Source organism: Salmo trutta, unplaced genomic scaffold (assembly GCF_901001165.1).
Source record: "Salmo trutta unplaced genomic scaffold, fSalTru1.1, whole genome shotgun sequence".
NCBI classification, from domain to species: Eukaryota; Metazoa; Chordata; class Actinopteri; order Salmoniformes; family Salmonidae; genus Salmo; species Salmo trutta.
This window is the reverse complement of record NW_021823105.1, coordinates 1-8248: the sequence shown is the minus strand read 5'-3', so window position 1 is coordinate 8248 and position 8248 is coordinate 1.

Genomic DNA, 8248 nt, shown 5'->3' with positions numbered 1-8248 from the left:
AACCGGAAGGTTGCTGGATTGAATCCCAAAGCTGACAAAGTAAAAATGTGTTGTTCTGCACCTTGAGCAAGGCAGTTAACCCACTGTTCCCCGGGCCCTGAGCAAGACAGTTAACCCACTGTTCCCCGGGCCCTGAGCAAGGCAGTTATCCCACTGTTCCCCAGACCTGAGCAAGGCAGTTAACCCACTGTTCCCCAGACCTGAAGACGTGGATGTTGATTAAGGCCTGCAACTCTATCATTCACATTTCAGTTGAATACATTCAGTTGGACAACCCTCTTTCACTACTGGTGTGGGAGGTTCTTCAGTGGTAATTATTCTGCTCTTTGAGAACATCTGTTTTAGTGTGTCTGTCAATCTCTGTGTGTGTGTGTGTGTGTGTGTGTTGTGTGTGTGTGTGTGTGTGTGTGTGTGTGTGTGTGTGTGTGTGTGTGTGTGTGCGCGTGTATATATATATATACATATATATATATATATATATATATATATATATATCAGGACACAGAGGGACTTTGTTTCGCAGGGTTCGCCAGTCATGGGGCCCATAATGCCAAGGGCATCTTGGGGATGGTCAGTATGAAAGAGCTGTTTGATAGAACATCTGGAGGGAGGACCCAACCCTCCTATCTGTCCTCTATACACTAACCCAACCCTCCTATCTGTCCTCTATACACTAACCCAACCCTCCTATCTGTCCTCTATACACTAACCCAACCCTCCTATCTGTCCTCTATACACTAACCCAACCCTCCTATCCGTCCTCTATACACTAACCCAACCCTCCTATCCGTCCTTTATACACTAACCCAACCCTCCTATCCGTCCTCTATACACTAACCCAACCCTCCTATCCGTCCTCTATACACTAACCCAACCCTCCTATCTGTCCTCTATACACTAACCCAACCCTCCTATCTGTCCTCTATACACTAACCTAACCCTCCTATCTGTCCTCTATACACTAACCCAACCCTCCTATCCGTCCTCTATACACTAACCCAACCCTCCTCTACCACCTAACACTAAGCCAACCCTCCTCTACCCCTAACCCTAACCCAACCCTCCTCTAACCTAACCCTAACACTAACCCAACCCTCCTCTAACCCTAACACTAATCTAACCCTCCTCTAACCTAACCCTAACACTAACCCAACCCTCCTCTACCCATAACCTAACCCTAACTCTAACCCAACCCTTATCTAACCCATAACCAAACCCTAACACTAACCCAGCCTCCTCTACCCCATAACCTAACACTAACCTAACCCTCCTCTACCCTTAACCCTAACTCTTACCCAACCCTCATCTAACCCATAACCTAACACTAACCCAACCCTCCTCTACCCATATCCTAACCCTAACTCTAACCCAACCCTCCTCTAACCCATAACCTAACCCTAACACTAACTCAACCCTCATCTCCCCATAACCTAACCCTAACACTAACCCAACCCTCATCTAACCCATAACCTAATCCTAACACTAACCCAACCCTCCTCTACCCACAACCTAATCCAAACACTAACCCAACCCTCCTCTACCCATAACCTAATCCTAACACTAACCCAACCCTCCTCTAACCCATAACCCACTTGGGTGAAACACTATTGTTCATCTTCATCTGAGCGTTGCAGTAACAGCAGACTCCAATTTAACGGTTCTGTGGGACAGAGCAGAGTAAATCAAGAGCAACCCATTGTGTCCACCTACTCCTAGTCCTTGGCAATGTATTCCTGCTACGCATAATCCACAAGCACATAGACACCAACAAACCACCCAGCCCACTACTGTCTAACACATTACAGACCACCCAGCCCACTACTGTCTGATACATTACAGACCACCCAGCCCACTACTGTCTGATACATTACAGACCACCCAGCCCACTACTGTCTGACACATTACAGACCACCCAGCCCACTACTGTCTGATACATTACAGACCACCCAGCCCACTACTGTCTGATACATTACAGACCACCCAGCCCACTACTGTCTGATACATTACAGACCACCCAGCCCACTACTGTCTGACACATTACAGACCACCCAGCCCACTACTGTCTGACACATTACAGACCACCCAGCCCACTACTGTCTAACACATTACAGACCACCCAGCCCACTACTGTCTGATACATTACAGACCACCCAGCCCACTACTGTCTGATACATTACAGACCACCCAGCCCACTACTGTCTGATACATTACAGACCACCCAGCCCACTACTGTCTGATACATTACAGACCACCCAGCCCACTACTGTCTGATACATTACAGACCACCCAGCCCACTACTGTCTAACACATTACAGACCACCCAGCCCACTACTATCTGATGTTACAGACCACCCAGCTCACTACTGTCTGATACATTACAGACCACCCAGCCCACTACTGTCTGATACATTACAGACCACCCAGCCCACTACTGTCTGACACATTACAGACCACCCAGCTCACTACTGTCTGATACATTACAGACCACCCAGCCCACTACTGTCTGATACATTACAGACCACCCAGCCCACTACTGTCTAACACATTACAGACCACCCAGCCCACTACTGTCTGATACATTACAGACCACCCAGCCCACTACTGTCTGACACATTACAGACCACCCAGCCCACTACTGTCTGATGTTACTGACCACCCAGCCCACTACTGTCTGATACATTACAGACCACCCAGCCCACTACTGTCTGATACATTACAGACCACCCAGCCCACTACTGTCTGATACATTACAGACCACCCAGCCCACTACTGTCTGATACATTACAGACCACCCAGCCCACTACTGTCTGATACATTACAGACCACCCAGCCCACTACTGTCTGATACATTACAGACCACCCAGCTCACTACTGTCTGATACATTACAGACCACCCAGCCCACTACTGTCTGATACATTACAGACCACCCAGCCCACTACTGTCTGATACATTACAGACCACCCAGCCCACTACTGTCTGATACATTACAGACCACCCAGCCCACTACTGTCTGACACATTACAGACCACCCAGCCCACTACTGTCTGATACATTACAGACCACCCAGCCCACTACTGTCTGATATATTACAGACCACCCAGCCCACTACTGTCTGATATATTACAGACCACCCAGCCCACTACTGTCTGATGTTACAGACCACCCAGCTCACTACTGTCTGACACATTACAGACCACCCAGCCCACTACTGTCTGATACATTACAGACCACCCAGCCCACTACTGTCTGATACATTACAGACCACCCAGCCCACTACTGTCTGATACATTACAGACCACCCAGCCCACTACTGTCTGATACATTACAGACCACCCAGCCCACTACTGTCTGATACATTACAGACCACCCAGCCCACTACTGTCTGATACATTACAGACCACCCAGCTCACTACTGTCTGATACATTACAGACCACCCAGCTCACTACTGTCTGATACATTACAGACCACCCAGCCCACTACTGTCTGATATATTACAGACCACCCAGCCCACTACTGTCTGATACATTACAGACCACCCAGACCACTACTGTCTGATACATTACAGATCACCCAGCCCACTACTGTCTGATACAGTACAGACCACCCAGCCCACTACTGTCTGATACAGTACAGACCACCCAGCCCACTACTGTCTGATACATTACAGACCACCCAGCCCACTACTGTCTGATACATTACAGACCACCCAGCCCACTACTGTCTGATACATTACAGACCACCCAGCCCACTACTGTCTGATGTTACAGACCACCCAGCCCACTACTGTCTGATACATTACAGACCACCCAGCCCACTACTGTCTAACACATTACAGACCACCCAGCCCACTACTGTCTGATACATTACAGACCACCCAGCCCACTACTGTCTGACACATTACAGACCACCCAGCCCACTACTGTCTGATGTTACAGACCACCCAGCCCACTACTGTCTAACACATTACAGACCACCCAGCCCACTACTGTCTGATACATTACAGACCACCCAGCCCACTACTGTCTGATACATTACAGACCACCCAGCCCACTACTGTCTGATACATTACAGACCACCCAGCCCACTACTGTCTAACACATTACAGACCACCCAGCCCACTACTGTCTGATACATTACAGACCACCCAGCCCACTACTGTCTGATGTTACAGACCACCCAGCCCACTACTGTCTGACACATTACAGACCACCCAGCCCACTACTGTCTGATACATTACAGACCACCCAGCCCACTACTGTCTGATACATTACAGACCACCCAGCCCACTACTGTCTAACACATTACAGACCACCCAGCCCACTACTGTCTGATACATTACAGACCACCCAGCCCACTACTGTCTAACACATTACAGACCACCCAGCCCACTACTGTCTGATACATTACAGACCACCCAGCCCACTACTGTCTGATACATTACAGACCACCCAGCCCACTACTGTCTAACACATTACAGACCACCCAGCCACTACTGTCTGATACATTACAGACCACCCAGCCCACTACTGTCTGATACATTACAGACCACCCAGCCCACTACTGTCTAACACATTACAGACCACCCAGCCCACTACTGTCTGATACATTACAGACCACCCAGCCCACTACTGTCTGATGTTACAGACCACCCAGCCCACTACTGTCTGATACATTACAGACCACCCAGCCCACTACTGTCTAACACATTACAGACCACCCAGCCCACTACTGTCTGATACATTACAAACCAACCAGCCCACTACTGTCTGATACATTACAGACCACCCAGCCCACTACTGTCTGATACATTAGAGACCACCCAGCCCACTACTGTCTGATACATTACAGACCACCCAGCCCACTACTGTCTGATACATTACAGACCACCCAGCTCACTACTGTCTGATACATTACAGACCACCCAGCCCACTACTGTCTGATATATTACAGACCACCCAGCCCACTACTGTCTGATACATTACAGACCACCCAGACCACTACTGTCTGATACATTACAGACCACCCAGCCCACTACTGTCTGATACAGTACAGACCACCCAGCCCACTACTGTCTGATACAGTACAGACCACCCAGCCCACTACTGTCTGATACATTACAGACCACCCAGCCCACTACTGTCTGATACATTACAGACCACCCAGCCCACTACTGTCTGATACATTACAGACCACCCAGCCCACTACTGTCTGATGTTACAGACCACCAGGCCCACTACTGTCTGATACATTACAGACCACCCAGCCCACTACTGTCTAACACATTACAGACCACCCAGCCCACTACTGTCTGATACATTACAGACCACCCAGCCCACTACTGTCTGATACATTACAGACCATCCAGCCCACTACTGTCTAACACATTACAGACCACCCAGCCCACTACTGTCTGATACATTACAGACCACCCAGCCCACTACTGTCTGATGTTACAGACCACCCAGCCCACTACTGTCTGATACATTACAGACCACCCAGCCCACTACTGTCTAACACATTACAGACCACCCAGCCCACTACTGTCTGATACATTACAGACCACCCAGCCCACTACTGTCTGATACATTACAGACCACCCAGCCCACTACTGTCTGACACATTACAGACCACCCAGCCCACTACTGTCTGACACATTACAGACCACCCAGCCCACTACTGTCTGATGTTACAGACCACCCAGCCCACTACTGTCTCTTTACATAATCTAAATGATGTTAAATGTTGCCATCATGTAAATTAAATCAAATCTTATTGGTCACATACATGTGATCAGCAGATGTTATTGGTCACATGCACATGGTTAGCAGATGTTAATGCGAGTGTAGTGAAATGCTTGTGCTTCTAGCTCCGACAGTGCAGTAATATCTAACAATTAACACAACATATACCCAATGCACACAAATCTAAGTAGGAATGAATTAAGACTTTATACATATGAACGAACAATGTCAGAGCAGCATAGACTAAGATACAGTAGAATAGTATAGAAAACAATATATACATATGAGATGAGTAATGCAAGTTATGTAAAGATATGAAGCCAGCAGTACTGAGCCTTAACAAGCAGCCGTAACGAGAACCTCTGGAGCAGACAGACGACAACCTGAACAAGACCAGTTCAGACGTCAAGCCTTCCCTGTGGCTCAGTTAGTAAAGCATGGTGTTTGCAACGCCAGCATGGTGTTACGAAATACAAAATGTATGCATTCACTACTGCAAGTAGCTCTGGATAAGAGCGTCCGCTAAATGACTAAAATGTAAATGTAAAAAAGTTTTTGAAGTGACAATTAATTGGTTTGATCTCATAGACAATACATATCTCTAACATCTAACCATAACCAGACCCTTACTAACCCATAACCAGGACAATAACTACCTCTAACCCATAACCAAGACCATAACTACCACTAACCCATAACCAGACCCCTAACTACCACTAACCCATAACCAGACCATAACTACCACTAACCCATAACCAGACCCCTAACTACCACTAACCCATAACCAGGACAATAACTACCTCTAACCCATAACCAGACCCCTAACTACCACTAACCCATAACCAAGACCCTTACTAACCCATAACCAGGACAATAACTACCTCTAACCCATAACCAAGACCATAACTACCACTAACCCATAACCAGACCCCTAACTACCTCTAACCCATAACCAGGACAATAACTACCTCTAACCCATAACCAGACCCCTAACTACCACTAACCCATAACCAGGACAATAACTACCACTAACCCATAACCAAGACCCCTAACTACCTCTAACCCATAACCAGACCCCTAACTACCACTAACCCATAACCAAGACCATAACTACCACTAACCCATAACCAGGACAATAACTACCACTAACCCATAACCAGACCCCTAACTACCTCTAACCCATAACCAAGACCATAACTACCCTCTAACCCATAACCAGACCCCTAACTACCTCTAACCCATAACCAGACCCCTAACTACCTCTAACCCATAACCAGACCCCTAACTACCACTAACCCATAACCAGACCCCTAACTACCACTAACCCATAACCAGACCCCTAACTACCTCTAACCCATAACCAGACCCCTAACTACCTCTAACCCATAACCAGACCCCTAACTACCACTAACCCATAACCAAGACAATAACTACCTCTAACCCATAACCAGACCATAACTACCTCTAACCCATAACCAGACCCCTAACTACCTCTAACCCATAACCAGACCATAACTACCACTAACCCATAACCAGACCCCTAACTACCACTAACCCATAACCAGACCCCTAACTACCACTAACCCATAACCAGGAAAATAACTACCTCTAACCCATAACCAGACCCCTAACTACCTCTAACCCATAACCAGACCATAACTACCTCTAACACATAACCAAGACAATAACTACCTCTAACCCATAGCCAGACCCCTAACTACCTCTAACCCATAACCAAGACAATAACTACCTCTAACCCAGGACAATAACTACCACTAACCCATAACCAGACCCCTAACTACCACTAACCCATAACCAGACCCCTAACTACCTCTAACCCATAACCAAGACAATAACTACCTCTAACCCATAACCAGACCCCTAACTACCACTAACCCATAACCAGACCCCTAACTACCTCTAACCCATAACCAGACCCCTAACTACCTCTAACCCATAACCAGACCCCTAACTACCACTAACCCATAACCAGGACAATAACTACCTCTAACCCATAACCAGACCCCTAACTACCACTAACCCATAACCAGACCCCTAACTACCCTCTAAACCCAATAACCAGGACATACAGCCGCTAACCCAGAACCAAGACCATAAATACCACTAAACCCATAACCAGACCCCTAACTAACCTCTAACCCCATAACCAGACCCTAACTACCTCGAAAACCCATAACCAGAACAAGAACTACTCGTAACCCATCAACCGCAGACCATAAACTACCACTAACCCATAACCAGAACCCTAACGACCTCTAACCCTAACCAAGACCATAACTACCTCTAACCCATAACCAGACACCCTAACTACCACGAACCATAACCAGACCCCTAACACTCGAACCCATAACCAGACACCTAACTACCTCGAACCCATAACCAGACCACTAACTACCACTAACCCATAACCAAGACAATAACTACTCTACCTCTAACCCATAACCAGACATAACTACCTCTAACCCATAACCAGGACAATAATTC